Genomic DNA, 20237 nt, shown 5'->3' with positions numbered 1-20237 from the left:
TGTTGGTTTCACAGTTTCAGAAGAAAAATACAATTTTGAGTACCAGGAGTTCATAAGATTCATCGATAGTTAGACAACGTTATCAGGGTCATATATCGTTGAATTATGTCGGTGGACACCTTCTCGGTACGTTATCATTACGATTTTTAACGGAGTAGTGTTGTACGGGTGTTCGAGCCGCGGCTTGTCCACTCAAGCGTCCATTAGAGCTCATAAAAGTTGTCCTAAAAACAAAAATGCACTGTGACCACGTGAAATTTATGTATGCTTAAAATGTTTACATCGGTAAGTATCACGTACCGGGAGCAGGTGTCTAAGTGACGTCAGTTGCGACTGTCACGATGCGATATGGTCGTACCGTCTCTTTCTACACCGCCCAGTGCACTAGACACCAGACTGTACAAATAACGTTATAAAAATACGGCCACGGAGAGCTGCTAGACACCTTCTAAAAACATGACCGCATAAATTAGTCCTTATGAGTTCCTGATACTGAATTTCGATATTTCGATACCAAATAGAGTGACACCAAAAGGTAATTCATAATTAACTACTATTACCTTAATAATTCATTGCAAAGGGCGTGTTTAACGTATAATTTAAAGGGAACATTTTTCTTGTGTATGAAATAACTGACTACAAAAATAACTAATTATAAATATTTTGGTGTTTTCACCAATTAAATAAATTGGGTTTTTCGTTAGAAAATTAATTACTCGAAGACTAATATTTGACATTTATTCGTGAATAATTAAATGAAAAAAAATATTTCAAACAAATAACGGCACTCCGAGTAGGCAATTTAGCACCATTCTGGTATGTTTGTCTTAGAGTCGTGTACCATATTTAAACAAATATTAATGTATAACTGTGCGAAACACCGCGATTTTTTTAACTGCATATTAAATCTGAATGGCTAATGACTATACGGGAAGAAGCCAACGTTAATGGAAGTGTCAATAATTAACCGCTAAACGATCCAAGTGTAAAAAAAATAATAATAACTTATAAATAAATGGTGTGGCTAAAGAACTGCATACAGCTAATCGACCGATCCAACCGTCGATTAATTTTGAACAAAAATTTAGACATCACATTAGTTGTACTGAGCATTTTGACGAATTAGTCGTATGTACGGTGTACATACACGTGCAGGTTAGTAAATATAAAATTATGTACAGCCGTTTCGCTTTATAGTATGTCGAAATTATGCTTTCCGAGTGTGCGTATTTGGTCACTCGTTAACCCGTATATTTAAAAAAAAAAATTAATTTTTCAACTAAATAAATGGGATTCGGTTAAGAAGAAGCACGTTTGATTGCTGTAAGGTCTCTGGCAAGTATGTGCAATGACATGCGTCTGAAGTTAAGACTAATCGAGTTACGTTTATAGGTCGTCGTATAAATGTAACAGTGTTACTTCTAAGTAAATGATACTAATTGGGTTATCTTTCAAGCGTTGACCTTTTCATGTTAATAAGTAAGTATCGAATGAACTGTGTTAAAGACACGTCAAACTGAAAATATAAAACGAGAAAAACTCGCTTCGGTACAACTATAAAATCGTATTTAATCGAAAATTATTCCGTCGAAATCGTCTTCTGTTGTTGGCAATAATAAAACGTACGTTTAAAAATAAAACCAGTATATATATATATATATATACACACAAAGTATAAAACTGAACACGCCGAACTTTATTAAAAAGTTGATATTTCTTATAAACCCGAAAAATTGAATTTTAATAACCAAAACGTAATAAATCGTTATTAAAAGAGCCGAGGTAAAAATTAAAAGCCGCTTCCCTACAAAGCACTTAAGCTCTATTTGTGGCCTGATGTTATTGTCGAGTCATAACGTGCAAGTCGCGTACAGTTGATAACTTTTTAATTTATCGCTCCGGCTATTTATTTGTATTCGTAAACGTTAAACACGGCAATTAGCACCGCGTTGGGAAAATTTTCGGCGGCTTTACACTATGAAATAAATTATCGTTTGGCGGAGAAAATAAAAATTAAGTTTTCGTCTGAACCTCGTCGAGTCACGTCAGTCCGACCGGTTGAAACGTTATAATATTGTAATTTATTCATTTCTAGCGGATATTCGAACGGCAATTAAATTGGCTACTATTTGCGTTTATCTACCGCCGTTTAGCACTATCCCTGCGACAATTCGCAGAGCCCTCGACATATTAAATACCCCGAGCCACTCGTCTATTTATCACGAACGGGTTACGGGCGCTGCGGTTCCACTGCGGGCGGACGATTTTGTCAGCGTTTCGGTATTGCGCCGCCTGCCGCACCGCACTCGAAAGGCCTGGCAGGGGGTCAGGGGAGGGAGGGAGGGAGGTTATAAATTTAATAATCCCCCGAAACAATCGGACGTCGGATTCTCTACAATTACAGCGCTCTCTCGTCAAAAATTATAACCCGTTCAAAATCCTTGCCGGCAACTCCTAAACCCGAACCGCATTGCCCGCCGAATATTATTACACTATACAAACTCGATTGTATGAAAGCGCCCTGCTATCAAACGAAATTGGACGCCTATTGACGAATTCCATTCAGCCTTTATTTGTACCTCGTGCACATACAGCCGGCAATAGCATTACAAATATTATCATCTCGGCAGTGGGGAATTTTCACGAACAAAATCAATTCTGCTGAATGGTAAATCAATGATTTGTCTGTGTTTCCACTTGTTACACTTTTCATTAACACACGTCCATTGTATTCTAATTTATTTGACTCAGTCATAACTATATATGATTTATTTGTGTTGTAATGAAGTGTGGCGAAGTGGACACTTCAAATGATGCCAAGTTTTGATATTAATCTTCGCCTGCCGCCGCCATTGTTAGCTGTCGGATTGCTACGAACTCTATGTGTCAATGGTACAGGATTTTGTAATTCCCTTTAAGTCCAGTCTACAATGCACCAGTGTTGGAAATCCACTGCCGTAAACTAACCTAATGGTTGCAAATGTAATAATAAAAAAATGGATTTACCGTTGATTTTTTCTCGTCAACATTTCGGGTCGAATAGATATTTTTAAAATCAATCTCGTATTTTATGGGAAGTATATTTTCTGTAGAAGGTTTGAATAATAATTACAGTCGAAAAATATTTAATTAAGAGGCAGTGGTTTATTTTATTTAATACTGCGCACTTTATAATAACATATACTTTTGAAGAATTTCACCTTTTTCTTTAAGTACATAGGAGAAGAATTTCCTCGACTCATAAAAGTGGAATCGAGTTTAAGTACATTTCATATTCTTAACGGAAAATATGGATTTTTATTTTAGTAAGTAAAAAGTTTCGACACCTTGAAACAGTCTCTTAAAAGTGATGTCGTATGCGTAACTCAATGCTAAAGTTTATACCTGAATGAATTTTTGTATATTTAATCAGAAAAAAAAATAGAATTGTAGAAATCACTCGAACCAGACGTGCACATTTTTTTAATACTCCGAGTTAAAACCTTACCATAGAAATATCGCAACGCTTAACTAGTTGTTTTCTATAGCCCTACGGAACAGAATGTTACTTATTGACATTTGAATATTCTCTTGATTTTAATTACGTTGTGCCATTGAGTAAATAATAATAATTTTTATTATGTAGAATATTGTTTAAAACAGAACAAATTAAAAAATATTTTCTACGCTAAAAGTGTGAACAAATATTTCATTTCGGCGAAAAATATGTCAAAATATGTACATTTTTATGAACGGCGCATTTTTATTTGTCAACTAGTATTTATTCGTACCTCTGAAATCTTGTTCTTTTACAGTGACCAACGATAGTGCAAATCAAATTTGTTGATCTGTAAAGTGCAAACATACAAAGCGTTTTATCAAAACAAAAACCGAATGAGTATACACAGTGAGTATTGTGTTAATATTTTTTTACACTCAGAAAACCTAACTGCCATGAAAGTCAAAAAAGAACTTTGATCACGATGATTGATGGTAGTTGTAGTGGTTGCAAACTGAATACGAATGCATATTCCATGGAAAAGCAACGCGATTTTCGGAAGGGTTCTGCGAAGTGGAATGGTCGTGCATAGTGTTGACATTAACAGGGCGGTGGTGGCAAAAGAGTTTTTCGGGGTCGACGAGCGACAGGGTCGGTTGGTGTCGCCGCCGCAGGGTCTGACTACACGGAGGGTAGTAATAAATGTTGTTTTCCGGTGAACCTTAACAAAAGTCGACGCAATGGCGAACCATTATATCTTTTTACAACGACAGGGATATATGATGGGAAAAATTTGCTACTCGACTCCTCGACAATTTGCATGGTACCTCCGCCGAGTGTTATTTTCCCCGCTTTCCACCGCGACGTCCGGGTCGTTTATATTATTGTAAATATTGACTGTTCAAATTAATTTTTCCGACACTACAAAACGACCCTTTTTGCTCGTGGTCCTTTCACGTCGTTTATTATACAAAATAGTATTATTAAATTTTTCGTTTATTTTTTTTTTTTTGTTTTTCTGCCTACTGGCAAAATAATTATTATTGTATGTGCCGAACTCTGATTTTATGCTACGACGCTTTGTTGATGTAAAATATCTTGTTACATGTTGTACCGCCGTTTGTTTTTACACGAAATCAAATGTTTTTTATTCAAATTTTGTGTTCTGTAATTTCAATACACGACAAGTTGTAATTAATTTTCTTAGTATTTTAATTTCAAACCATAAGTTTCACCTTAATCTGAAACATTAAGCGGCATCGGCTCACAAATAAAATCCAACTCAATTGAATTATAATTTACTATTATTTCAAATTTATTTAATTCGTTAAAATGTATTAAATATATTATTTATTTTCAAATTGTGCATTAGAATAAAATAATGATTTTCCTATGAAATAAATATGCACTGTAGTTTCTCTTCTTATCGATTCCTTTGTGTCCTAAATGTATAATATCAAGGACGAGTTGTGGTTAAAGCATGAAATAGCCATTATCTATTTAACGTTATTACCACATCTTTATATTTATAAATTAGTTTAATTGTATCAATAAGCCCGTCTATCGTTTTCATAGTTCAGACGTTTCTGTTACTAATGAAATAATTTGTAGTTGAGTTGTGATCAATTTGACATCCGAGTAGCCGTAAAAGTTTCAATGGCATCTGTTCACTAGAGGAAACAAATCATAACTATTGGAACTCCACTGCTTTGAACTTCTCTAGTGTATCAAAATTGATTTCTATTTTAATACATCCATTAACTTGTACTTATAAAGACAAACTTTAAAATATGTCACTTGAAACTAAGAAACTTTTAAGCAAAAAATAATGTAATATACGTTTAGTTTCAAAGATGATTTTTTATAGTAGTACGTAAAGTCAAAAAATATACTGTCCAACAATATGAGAGATGAAAATGCAATAATTAAAATATATAAAAAGAACCGGTATATACGAATAATGTAATACAGTAAGAGTACACACTCAAATCCTAAAGACTTTCATAAATATTTTTTATTCGTGCTAGTTAAAAAACCTCCAAATTTCCTTTTGACATTTATATAAAGTCAAGGTACTTTAAGTCAGTGCTACTTAATTTTATTTCTATTTAAAAGATAAAGCTAAAAAGTATTTCGAAATTAATTATGCAATTAAAAAAATATACTCGATTATTTCTAAAGATTAAATAAACGTTTTCTATAATAAAATCAACGTAAAACTTTATTAATTAAGTCACAAGTTTGCTTATAATTGACTATAAATTTACAAACTAAATAAACGTTTAGTAATATCACCGAAATGCATGGCAATTATATTTTGTAATTAGCTTATATTTATGTTTTTTTGTGTCGTTTAAATAGTATAATGATTATTATTTCGATGGACACGTTTCTATGACATATTTGCAGTAAACAATAAATTTTTTTAAGAAGTGTGTAAAATAACAAAATTTTGAATTGTTTCAAACAAGCAGATGTATTTGACAGACATTTCGTACATCAGAATAGTTCATTTTCCACTTCTCGTAGTAAAATTATGTTTTTTTTTTGCAAAACTAAGTTCTACTCAAATTTAATTAAATTATTGATAAATATCGTTAAACTTTAGAACAATATACCACAGGTTATTGCTAAAAATATAATAATTAGGTTATATAAAAATCAAAAAAATTTAAAAATAAGCTTCCAGCATTCATTAAAGATTATAAAGATTATGAATATAAATTATATGCGATTAAACGATAAAGTATTTATAATATATTATTTTGTAACAAAATTCATTTTCTATCTAAAATTTAGTTAAACCAATGACCAAGATTCTTCCACGCAATGAAAATATCCAGTAAACATACCCTTATATATTTTTTATTCAACTTTTAAAATTAATAACATTTTTGCTCTTATTAATTTCTAAGTTTGTAGATAAATTTTTTAATTTTTAATATTTATTCTTCGCCTATTTTATCAATTTAGATTCTGATTTTGACTTTTGTCATCTATTTTCTATTAGATACTTGTGTAGTTAGAGACATTGATTCAAAAAAATAAAATACTAACTGTAAAACTGTTCTTGCGACTCGTGAACTATTCTTTCATTCGAGAATTACACATTACTGTTTATTTTCTCATCGTTTGATAATATAATACAATTGTTTATTGTAAACATATAAAGATTCATAAATGTTTTTTTGCAGTTCTATGTACATAAAATTTCAATTTAAAAACATTTCTGATTTACTTTGGTGGTCGTTTATTGTCGGGTAAGTCCATAACAGGAATATTATGCTTACTCTGGGCGTCATCATCGTTTTTACAATAATACTATTGCTGTTTTGTCTGAGTTCCTAGCAATATTTTATAAATCGGTAGATGTTTGACTTTGCCGTTTAAAAAATTACAGCGAATTCGTCGCCAACTTAAAAATCGAATTCTGCTCGTTTCTGTAATGCTTATATTGAAATCAACTGTACGATATAAACAATAACTATACCCGTGGCACGTATAATTACCGTGAAATATTGAATTTTTGATTTTTTCATATATATATAACAACTTAAGCACAAATGATTATTGAGTTACAAGCATTTGAACACAAAGTGAGAGAAATATGTAGTTATATACTTGAAGTCATATACTTTATGACTTACTCACTTTATGTATTTAAATTCTTGTAGCTCAATAATTATTTGTCCTGAAATTGTTTTCGACCATTAATTATTTTTGCAAAAAAAAAAAATGTTAACAACTTTCAAAAATAGTTAATTATTATTTTGTCTTTATATTAAATACAAATAATAAAAAATAGCCTCTTACATAGGATACAAAAATTGTTAAAAACAAAAATTAGAGTGAAATTTGAACTGTATAAATAAGTTATAAAAGTTGTCGGTTAGATCAGTTTTACTGTGTATGAAACAGGATAACAGGATAATTTAGTGTAAATAAATATTTATTTTAACGACTAGTGTTATATGGTTATTAGACGTACAACTATTTATACAATATTTATCATAAAATTAATTAAATTCGTTAGAGTTCTTTAAATTTTTATTTATGGTAACATTTATAATTCGTTTATTAATTAATCATAGCCTTATTGGTATGAAATACCAGTGTAATATTGTTTATGGTATAGAAAAAATTTTATTTGAGTGGAATGGTAAAAATGTTCATCAAATATATTTGAGATAATAATCCTATAATATTCAAACGTGGCATTGAAAGGAGGGGTTGCAATCGAGCTGAAAAATACCGATAACAGTAGATTCATGCGAGCAGCTTTTCTTTCTTATTATATTATAAAAATACCGTTATCCATTCAGCTCCTTTATTTCCGTAACCAACAATGGTATTAACTAAAATATATTGAAGAAACTCGAAAAAATGTGCGTTCGTTACATACAATAACAATTCAATAGTATCCGTGTCGAGATAAAGCTGCATTTAAATAACAACAAACCTCAGAGTACCCAAAATGTTTGTGTTAAATATTTTACAATAATTAGATACAAAGTATAAATGTATGTGTACATATTTTGTATTAACTAATATTTCTTTATCAATTTGTTAAGTCATTTCTTTTCCCTAAACTTTAATACATACGTATTGTTTTTATGTATTCACTGGTGTATTGTACTTTTTAATTATTTTAAAAAAATACTTATAATACATAATTGAAAAAAGTTAATGATAACTATTTAATTTATTTAGCAATTATTGAAATTCAAAGAGTTTTGTACCTAAAACAAACGAACATGTAGAAAGTTCAAAATATAAAATAACTGTTCAAAGCTTTTAATGTAAGATTTCCTCAGAATAATGCTAAATAATTAAAGTTTTGAACTTAAAATTCTTAAGACAAATATTTTTGACTGATGACTGCTAAATTGAACAAAATCATTTAATTTCAAAAATGGAATGTTTTATGGGTGACGTAAAATATTTAAAGCCTAAAGGGCACTTATTTGTTTATAGTAAGATTACATTTTAACAGGTGTATTAGTCAGGAATGTTTTCAGTCTATGTAATTTATAATTAAACTACGATTCTTATTATATTAATTTTCAAATATAATCCAATTTCCTTATTATATTGCATTTCTTCATAAAACTGCGTTATAATAATTGACAATAGTAACTATCTTATGAATATTTAAATATTATGCAATTAAGTTAATTTTTAAAGAAATGGTAAGTTAGCAAGTATATACTTTACATTACACATATTGTTAATTATTTATTTTTGTTAAAATTATATAATTTATAATTTAAACCAAAGATCAATATACAAATAACCAAATCATTATTTATGAAACAAATCCAACTAGATGTGATTCGCTTTTTATATAAACAGAGATTACTGCATACATCATGTGTTAGTAAATTATACCTACAATAATCATTTAATGCTTTACATGGCTTTAATTTTGTCATTCATTAAATTCGCTTTAGTCTAGATTAATCGTGGACGCCTTTCATTTTCTGATTAATATATGAAAATTGTATTAACTGTACATAAGTAACCGCTTAACAGAAATTAGCCTAATTTATTTCATAATTATTATGAAGTTTATAGTGTAATTATGAAAATAATTCAGATTTCAAGATACATATTGACGAATAAAAATTAAAATATTATTCTGTTAGCTCGGCAGTTGGAATATTTCTCGATTACTATTGTTCATAATTTCTAGTGATGTGCTTTATCGAATATTTTTTATTAGACCGAATAGTATATTTTTAGCATAAACTATTGAACATTTAAAAAAATAACCGAATACTTTTTAATTCAATTCGAATAACATTATCGAACAGTTTGTATAACTGTCGAATATATATTTTTTACTTGAATAGTTATTGAAAGACTATATAGTTCAATAATTATATTCAGTATTTTCCATCATTAATAATTCCTACAATATTGACTATTGAGTAATTTATTCCAATTCTGATGGTTATACTGAACTTATAGAGAACTTTCTATTGTCTAAATCTTATAATTTGAATTTCATGACACTTATAATCATGAGCTTACAATATATTGGATTTTCGTATTTATGAAGATAATTTATAGTAATAAGTATACTTAAAGAAATAAATTTTAATAATTTATCTATTGATATAAACTTAGCTTATTATCTGAATAATCTTATATTTTTCAATATCCATAAGTAGGTTTTTTAATATTTTCAATGGAATGAATTTTACTAAAAAAGTATGCTACAATAGTTTAGCTTAGGATCACTTTTTATTTAAAATAAATGCATTTTGCAAGGTACATCTCATTTGTGAAAAAGTATACACAGTAATTTGTTAAAATTATTTTGAATGTTGTTGAAATAAATTATTTTGCAGCAACGAAGTGTTAAGAAGATTTGTAATTTAATTAAGAGGACCACTGGAAGTTTTCTGACTGCTAAATACTGAATATATATATATAGATACCTTTATTCATTAGTATCATTAACGTGATAGTACGAGAATAACAATTAAAGAACTAGATTTTATTAAGCGCTATGTGACGGATGTTGACGTTATGTATTGATAACAGTGTATATGACCCAAATGTTAACATAGTTATTTTAAAATCAAATTAAATTACTATCGTCAACGTCGAGTACAATCAATTTATACAATTTATCTAACTAATCTTTATTGAATTTAAATTAATAGAAATTTTGAGACTCAAATATAACTGATATATTGAATTCCCATCAGGCCAACTACTTGCATTACGTGTAAACGATCAAACGTACTCAAATGATCATATTAATATGATGATGTATTGAACCCGCTGATTTTCTACTGCAGTTATTTCAATATATTATTACAAAATAGATTACTCACTGAGGTCTATAGACTATAATTCATCCACGCGACCGATTCATCTAGTCGATTAGACCATAGAATTGAATTTTGTGAACTATTATGGTTGAATTAATCATTCATTAATTGATTTAATCAGCACAGATGTTTCCTAAGGACAAATACAGTTTTACGTTAGGCACTGTTGAGTTTATTTATATAGTGTTTCCATGAATCATTGTATTATTTTTTATGTTTAAACAACCATTAAAGGCCATTTGTGCCTGCTCCGAGAACTGTCTTTCCTCCAGCCGAAAAAAATGATGACTCTAACTGCTGATCTCATCTCATACCCAAAAAATTCGCGATCAACCATTGACAGTGTATACAAATTCACTGGTTAATCATAATAGAAATTCAAATAAAACAAAACATAAAATCTAAATGAAATTTTATTCAATTCGTGAATAAAATAGTGCGTATAAGTAGATTTTGTTAATGAAGTATTTCAGATAAGAGGTTCGTTATTTAGTATTCAAAAATTTGTGACTCAATATATTTAAACACTGGCATATTATTTGATATTAATCAAATTCCTAACAAAGATGATTTGTAAAAACTACACATTTTATTATAATGGGAATTATAAAATGGAAAGATAGGTATAATAATGATTAATAACACAAACACGTCTCTACAAAGTATTATTCGAATAAACTTCGCCAAAGGACTACATTACAACTGAGATTCGTTAATGTTGCCGGACGGAATAACATAGATGTGCACTTAGTAAACCTTCTTCCTTTTTACTTGTTTGTCTTAAAATTTCTTCTTAGTAGCTAGAATTGTCACTCTTCTTTATTTTATTTACAAGAAAAAAACTGTCAATCTAATGTCTTGTAGAAAACGAAGTTTGTTTTAATGGTGATCCTTTGAACACATAAAACTTTTGAACTGTTTCAATAAAAAACGGAGTTCATTACAATTATCTTGTAATGTTACCTTATAATCGTGGTAAACGATTCACAGTCGAGGAAAATAATAAATGCTTTAATGATATTATGTACATTTTATAAATTAATAAAAATTTCATCATATTACTATACTATATTGGCTACTATTGGCTTTTTTTTTTTTAAACATTTGCTTTTATTTTCAACTTTTATTATTGAAATTGAATCCAAAAAGGGAAATTCTCTGCAATAAAAACTACAAACATTGTTTAGGGTAATTTATAACTATTAATGTATTAAAACGAGTTTTTAGATAGTTAAAAGATAAATTCTTACATCCTAACCTATTTCAATTTAAGATACGCTCGTTTTCTCCTGTAATAGTCTTCTTCAACGGCTGAACGATGTTCAAGATAAATTCTTATTCAAAACTATTAACGTCGTTACAAGACGACGTTAATAGTTAAAAGACATATAAGTATAGAGCTACAAGTTTTTTATACAGTGTGTGTATGTATCTATTCACATTGTCATGACTCGAACCACATCTATAGTGTGCATAGTAGAGCCAACCCAAGTCACAGTGTCATTATAACACCCTAGTTGCGTGATGTTCAAACGGTTGTTGGTGGTTTTCCTCAGGCTCGAGGAGTTTGTGCTATCCTGAAGTAGGCAAATAATAGTAAAACTTCAGCGTTTGATTATACTAAAAGATCGTTGGTAGCATTCAACGTAATTTACTTTTTAAATTTGATGAAGAAAGTCGTTGAATTGCATAACTAAAATTCTTGTCGTAACTTTTTTTCTACGTTACTTCACAGTCACCAATTTTTAATTCTAAAAGCCCATTTTAATCATACCACTAGTAGGGAATTATGGATAATTTATCAAAACAAGTACAGGTGAATCTTAAGTCTTTAGCCATATCTTTTGTTACCCACTTAATAATTGTGTTAATTTAGTAGTCATTCTAAATTTCATCATTTGTAATAATACACTTTTTTCTATCGAATGGATAGATTCTATCAAATCCATCCATTCGATAGAAAAAAGAAATTTTTTTTTTATTTTTACGCAAAAAATTAAACATTATATAATTGTTTTATAAATTATAAATAATTGGTTTTAGTATTTATTTGAATGAGAACTAGTTTCTATGATTTTTAAAAATAAAATATTAACTAGTTCGCGAAAATAACGTAGTTTATTTATAAGTTTCGCTAAAAATTAATAAATTTCAAATAGAGAAATAACAATTATCTTTAAATTAGTAAATTGGTATTAAATTAGTATTTCTCGGAATATTCTAAGATTTTCCCTGAAGCACATTTTATAACCCGATCTTAAAACACTTAATATCACAACCAATGATTGGTATTCATGTGGTTTTCTTACCTTCGCGCACAGTTTATTAGATACTTTCGTATAAAAATTTAATACTTCCGGATTACTATATTACTTATTTAACAAAATTTTTGAACATAAAATCATACTTTCAAATATTAAAAAACACGGTAACGCGAAAATGTTAACAGATATAGTAATAAAATAATTTAAACTTTACATTTAGTAATTCATTTATTTTGTATATTTCATTTATTTATATATACTTCAAAATTAAACATACAAGGTTTTTTATTCTAAATAAAAATATTTAAGTTAAATTTTTTTATTTTAATTTTATAATGGCCAGTTTTTAGTAGTTTTCTTAAAAAAATAATTAACGGGTTGACAAAAATAAAGACTTATTGAGTTACAAGCATATTTTAAGACATAGATGAGTAAGTAGCACACCCAACCTACTGATGTTTATTATAATGCCTACTCCATCCGCGTTATATAACCACTCTATGTATTAAAACTCTTGTAGTTCAACATTTATTCTTGCTGAAAGTGTTATCATTTTTTTTTATTATTATTATTATTAAAAACAATTAATAAAAGGAAAATATGATTACATAAACTAATAATAAGTTGCTTATTTTATTGTTTTTTTTTTAATCAATATTCTAGATTATTTTATCTGATCATTTTGAGTGTTACCGAAGAATATCACGTTGATTCATTTATAAATTATACCCTATAGCCCCTAATAATGACTATTTTAATAGGCTTACCTTTGTAGTAAAGTCAAGTATTGTTGTTGTAGGACAAAAAATAATGGAATCTCATAAATACAACTCGTTTGTCCGAGCTTTTGTCACATTAAAGAAGATGAAGAAATGGTAAAATAGAGGGCGAGTGCAGGCAAAGTGTAGCTTCTACATACGGTATAGTTAAATGGGATTCATATAATGTTGTGAGAACCCGGAAGACAAAGCTTTAACGAATAAGGAATTATGGTGGCTGACATGAGGTGACTATTTGATAGATTGTGGTAATAAATCCAAAGACTGTTTCCTATTACAGTTGGGGCAAGATGGAATTGTGCTTTGCGGATTCGTTCAATGGAAACGGACCCGGTAAATTTCTTCCTTATTCAATTCGCGGTCTTGGTCATTTATTCTCTATGAATTTGAGATAATAACACATAGTTACAATTAATCAATGACTTTAAGAAAAAACAGCACTCAAAAGATAATACATATAAGAAATAGCCCACAGTTTCAAAGTAATATAAATGTTATTTGCTCGAATAATTTAAATGACACATTGATTATGGAATGTTTAGAAATCTACGAGTTAAATGCATTCAATAAAAACGATAGCACAGGTGGGGTAGTGGTACAGTATGGACGTAGTATAGTTGAGACAATTTTAGATGATTTCTAACAATGATTAAAATCATTATCATAGGAAACGCTTCGACGCAAATTAGTAGATAGTGTTTAATTTTAAGAAATTGGTGGATTATTACCATTTTTAAATCCAAAAGTCACTTTTTTAGAAATAACTTATACAGTAACACGTTACCAAAATATTTGGAATTTTATAGACTGGAAGTAACACCCCCCGTGGGCAAGTAAAGAGTCAAATTTTCACAAAGAATATACCAAATGGTAGATAAAAATCTAAGGTATCTATAAAAAAATTATCAATTTTTAAAATTGTTATTTTTGTGGGGATTTCTTTTATTTTCGAGGAAAATATTTTCGATATTTGAAGGTAATATCTTCAACTAGGTACAATTTGGGATCGTTTAACGTATCGTTGATTGAAATCAGTTTTGGAGAGAACTGAGAAAAAATGGCAACAGACACAAAAAACATACATCACAGTAAAATTAATACTTTTTCAGCTTCAAACCGAAACTGAAACATTAAATATTTCTTTTAAGTTACGAATTTGTTAAAAACTCATCAAGTGTTCATTTAGAAATAGTTATAATTAAAATATAATTTCATTTTATATTTAAGTGTTGAAATTTCTGCTCGTTAATTCATATTAACCATGAATACTCGTTGTGTATTAGTTTTGTAGGTTGATTTACTGTAATGTTGTTGTGGTTTTTCCGGAAAACACATCAGTCATATGTTGTAGTCATTTTACTTCCTAACTTGTTTGTGAGTACAGATTTTGGAGTTTCTATGTCGGTTTTTGTGACATTTGAAATATTTACGACTATGCTAAAACAAATTATAATAGTTCACAAAAGGAAATTGGTTTTTGGGCAAAAACAAAATAATTTTAACACTAGGTAATTACTGTAATAAATTAATGGACATGGTTTTGATCTGTAACCATATTTTACTTAATTTTTTTGGTATTCATATGAAAAATGTGTAGTTAATTATAATTATTAATTTATTCCAATTTGTATAATACTCATTTTTAAAAAATAATAACTCTACGATAGTAATGAAAAATAATAATTTTATGCTGTAAATACATACAGAAAATATACACGAAAACAAAGTTTGTTAGTATACCACTACTGTAGTTATGTAAACTATTAGCGAAATTTATTAAGGTCCATAAGCTTTGTGGGTAGTAAAACATTTATCCTATTAAGGCTGTTATAAAACACTCTGAGGCTTAGCTAGCTCTCTCATTACCAACAACTATCCATACAAATGCGTAACTTGAAATATTATCCATGAAATTACTTGTTTTCAACTGTAGTGGAACGAAGCAGTACCAGAGAATGATTTTGAACGCGTACTCAGATAATAACAGAAAATTTCAAATCATTTAACTTACATATTATAAACATGTAAATGTTTTATAAAACTTCAAAATGAGTAGATCCCCAGTACTTAATCTTCTGTCTATTTTCATATTAGTTTGTTATCCTAAAAATAAATTGGTATAAGCCTAATCGCACCTTTGTTCAACGTTTCAGCTGTTTCTATGTACAATAAAAATTTCGTGTATAATGTTAAATAGAAATTTCATGTTTTAACAAGATTTTTGGATAATTTTAATGATTAACTGCAGAAAAATAATAGATAAAATCAGCTGAACTTATTAATTTTAATATAATATATTTTTACTAGTTGTAATAATTAATTTTATATGGATCACAAAGTTGAAAAGTCCTTAGGATAATTTCCTTCGAGATATATCGCACAAGTTTCTATCTAATCTCATCAAGTCATTTACACACTCTCTTCTAAAATTGTTTGGAAGGCAATTGAAATTTGTCTGTTCCGTACGTACCTTCGAAGTATTATATTAATCTTTTAGTGATATCTTGTTTACTAAAAATTCAAACAATATTTTTTACCTTTATTTTTATAGTATAGAAATAAATAATATTAAAAGGTTTAAGGAATTCATTTTTCTGTTATTTAATAACTAAAGAAGAAATCTTTCAAAATAATTATAAAATATTTTAATAAGTGCTGTATAGATAAAATTAATAATAAGAAAAAAATTATTTCCATTGTTTTTATTGATTACGTTACTTTTTGTGACTTCCTGATGTTTATTTGTATTTTAAAAGTTAATAAATCGTTTTTTAATTTAAATAATATAACAAAAACTAATTTTATACCAATAAAAACCCAGTGTAGAAGTTTATCATTTCGTGAACACAATTTTTACTAAAAGTCTATTTAGGAATAGCCATAAGTAATAAAACATTAATTCATGTTTTATTGATCAATAATAGAGAACAGCGGCCGTGGCTGTAAATTTGATAATTTACGTTTTCCGAAAAACAACGTGTCCCGACATAATCCCTTTAATTTGTATTATTCATTCGCAACGACTCTTGAGGGAAATCGTTTTAAAAATTTACAATCTCACAGAACGCGTCGGAACAAAGATTTTTTTACTGAACGAACAATCTGGTCGTGAGAGAAAAATATTTTAGACGTGCTATTGGCTTAAATGCAAAGACCAGTTGAATCAGTAGATTTTATAATCTGACAAAAATAACAACGAAACAGTTGAAAATAAAACGAACGTAAGAAATTTCCTGCAAAACTTTCAAATCGAAAAACCTTTTTTTATACGTAAAAACTATCGGTCAATAAGTTCAATGGTTCGTTTCGATACCAGCAAAGTTTTTCGTATAAAAATTCACGAAATAATATCATCATCAAGTTAAAACATATTTTACCTCTCACGTGAGCAATGATAAATTACAACCAAACAAGTTGTTGAATTTAGTGCATTCGCGATGATAAATGTTTGAATATTATTCCCTTTTTACTACTTTTTACATTATAATAACTATAATTCATCAATACGTGGTTGTTTTTTTCATTTGTGTGTACATCGATTGAATGTGTCTACTTTTTTAAGTATACACAATATTCCATAATGTAAAAATGTTAACGTTAGTAAGTGAACAGCTATTTTATGTATTCCCAAAGACTTTTATTGACATTATATGGAATTTGCTATTTTTTCCTTACCGTGCCAGTATAATTGAGCACTACCTACAGCTTTTATTCTACTTGATCTTTTAGCATTCGTTGAAACATGAGAACTCTGCACGTGGTCTTGTATATTTCGTTGGAGGTCCTTATAAAATTTTAAATTTTCATTTTCTTAAGAGAGATACTGTTCTTAATCCGTTCTTTATTTCACTATAAGAATAGCAATTTTATTACTATTTGAATTTGCAGCTAAGCGCCGAGTTCTTCAATAATAAATATAACTTGACGTTAAAAAGTACTAATATGCAAAGAAGACCTCAGTGTCCCGTAAACGAAAGACGATTCAAACCGTAAAATGGCTTTAGTACCTATTACTCTACGACTAATATATTTAATAATGCGCCAAACAAATATCACGAATGCCTGAAGGCACACTGTGTGTACCCTTATGAATACGTTTGTCGAGAGGGATGGAAAGAGGGATCATAATAACTTAGCGTATGATCACCCTGTGGGTCTTTGATCTTATCCGGAATGCCATCACGTACGGTCGTATAGGGTAACGATAGCGTTGTAAGTAAAATTTCGTAGTTATCAACTAACAACTTAACTATTGTAGTATATCAAACAGGTGGAAAAGTATGAATAAATTAAATACGTGAATTTATTAGACCCGTTAAACAACAGTTTATAGTGCTATTTTTTTGTAATTGGAAATTTAATCAAATCTAGAAATATCTGTGCTAACTTATTTGTCAATTCGTATTTACTATTTACCCTTCAACACATGTACGACTCAAAATAAAATAGTAGTTTATACATATTTTGAACTTTTAATGTTTGTATTTCTTTTACTATACAAAAAATATCACTTAAAAATTTTAAGTGCTTCAAAAAATATAACATTTAAAGTTAAAACATTTTAAGGCGACTAAATATCAAAGATTTCAAAGTGAACACTGAAAAATATCTAGAACATATGCCAGAAGTATACAAAATTTTAAATATTGATATTTCGACTATATATAAACATTGTACAATTGTTTATAAAAAAATATGAAGGCACATTCTTGAATTTTAATTACTTTTGCAAACTTAAACAAGTGTGTAAACATTTTACATAATTGTAAGTTTCGACGTACATTTGCAAACATCAGTTAACAACGCGTTGTTCATAAGATGGGCGTAAAATGATCTAAGTATGAAAAGTTTAAAATTCACACAATTTATTTAAAATAACTAATTTATAAATTTATAAAAATATAAATATAAAATTGTAACACTTCAAAACTTTTAACAATGTACATTATTTGAATATAACAAGAGTTTCGTAATCAATAAAAATGTATTTATACTTCATTATATATAATTTGTAATAGAAAATAATTTTAAAAAATTTATCGACTCTTTATATATCAAATGGCGTAGTTTTTATGATTCGTAATTAATTATAACATAATTGATCTGCTTTTGTAATTTTATCGAAGATCTTGAAATGTATTCTGTGAAACAATATTGCTGTGTATTTTTTGGTAATGATAAATTCATACTAATTAATTTGTCGGTTGGTGTAACGTTATAGTACAGGTACCACAGTACAAAAAAACAATAATGGTTTTACCTTACACAATTGAACCATTAAAATACATCTCACTGATACCTGTGGATTAATGATTTTTTTATTGATAAACACTTTAGCGGTCAATAAGAGGGTATTTTGATTAAAAATTAATAGCATGTTTAATACATACAATAAACGAAATAAAATTATTAAATTAATAAATAATTAATTTTATTTATGCTCGTTTTTTTTTTTTAATAGTTTAATTTTAAACAACCTCAAAAAACGTATTGAAGTCATAAATTTTAAAATAAATTATACAAATATTAGTAACGTGTTTCATAAGTGATTTAGTTAGAATACTATGTATTTAGTGTAATTTTATTTCTTAAAAATCGCTCACCTAAGTAAATGAATAATTAATTTAAATTTCATTTATTTACACATTCTATTATGCCTTTATAGATTTATTGAGCTAACATTCGTTCGATTACAAAATATTAAAAATTCATTCTCATAAATGGCTTGAAATGAATAGGAAAAATTATTTTCATTAGTTTCAAAATTATATCTATTAAATACGACTCCTATACCTGCCTATATTTATAAGTGTATTTTTAACCATTGATGTCAATTTTTCTATAAATCAGTTCAAAGCTGTAAACAAATTATTACCCTCCTCCATAAGTAAATTATAACTACTAATAAAATTCATTTGTGTTTTAAGAGATTCACCATTATACACTTTTTAAAATTTTAAAATATCCAAATAAAAAAAAAAAGTGTTGTTTTTATAATAAAAAAGTAACTGATGTAAATAAATATATTCTAAAATAAAGTGAAGATAATAATAAAAAAAATTTATATAAGAATATTGAATATATCTTTTTGAAAAAATAAAAGTATTAAAAACCTGATAATTAGAGCGCAGATTTTAATGCATTTATAAACTTTGTTAAGTGATTCCGAACACAACATTAGCTAGAACAAATTATTATTAATTGACTTTAGAACTTAGTACTGTGTTGCTATCGAGGTTATACTATTCTGGGGGATTAGGGGGGTTACCTCCCCTTAAAACGAAAAATATTTCGATGCTACTATATAATCCTACGACAAAGTTGCATAAACTTGGGACCCTTCAAAGTGGCTTAAACAAAATTTATAGATGCATATAATTCCGCACACCACAAACAATTAATTTTTTTTTTTAACATCATAATATGTTTAATGCTATTAACGAGTAAACCAAATGATATCATGCGTAAAAAAGTGTCGTACATTTTTTTCTGACTTACTTATACGGATTATGAAACGTTAGGCTACAAAATTTCCAAATTACTTATTGAAAAAGTTTAGTAGTAATCTTCTCATTTTTGTGGTAACGTTATCTTAACTTTTAATCAAAATTCCGCAAATACTGTTTTCAAAAAATGAGATAGTTATACAACAATACTTTTTCTTAGATATAAACACTTGATGAATATTTCCTTTTGACACGAGTCTGTAAAATTGCCATAGCAAGAATTTGATGAGTAGCTGTTATCCATTGTTCACTATATTATGTACTGTAATAGTATTTTTTTCTATTACGAGTCATCCTTTTCAAACGTTAATTTTCACTGTGCACTTTATGTTCATTTAAAATTTATCAAAAAAAAAAAAAAAAAAAAA

At 28.1% G+C, this 20237-nt stretch overlaps 1 protein-coding gene across 9 annotated transcripts in view; it reads right to left on the bottom strand.

Moving 5' to 3' along the window:
- Positions 1 to 20237, bottom strand: part of LOC126900213 (uncharacterized) — a 136704-nt gene that overhangs the window by 75733 nt on the left and 40734 nt on the right. For 2 of the 9 annotated variants that reach the window (XM_050675735.1, XM_050675739.1), the window contains exon 4: positions 10324 to 10453. The exons of the other annotated variants lie outside the window; for them this stretch is intronic. The gene's annotated coding sequence lies outside the window, so the exon portion shown is untranslated. The remainder of the gene's footprint in view (positions 1 to 10323; positions 10454 to 20237) is intronic. 9 annotated transcript variants of the gene reach the window in all.

Source organism: Daktulosphaira vitifoliae, unplaced genomic scaffold (genome assembly GCF_025091365.1).
Source record: "Daktulosphaira vitifoliae isolate Bord-2020 unplaced genomic scaffold, ASM2509136v1 Scaffold_3, whole genome shotgun sequence".
Lineage (NCBI taxonomy): Eukaryota > Metazoa > Arthropoda > Insecta > Hemiptera > Phylloxeridae > Daktulosphaira > Daktulosphaira vitifoliae.
The sequence above is the reverse complement of the archived record's forward strand: the minus strand, read 5'-3'. Positions and strand labels throughout refer to the sequence as shown.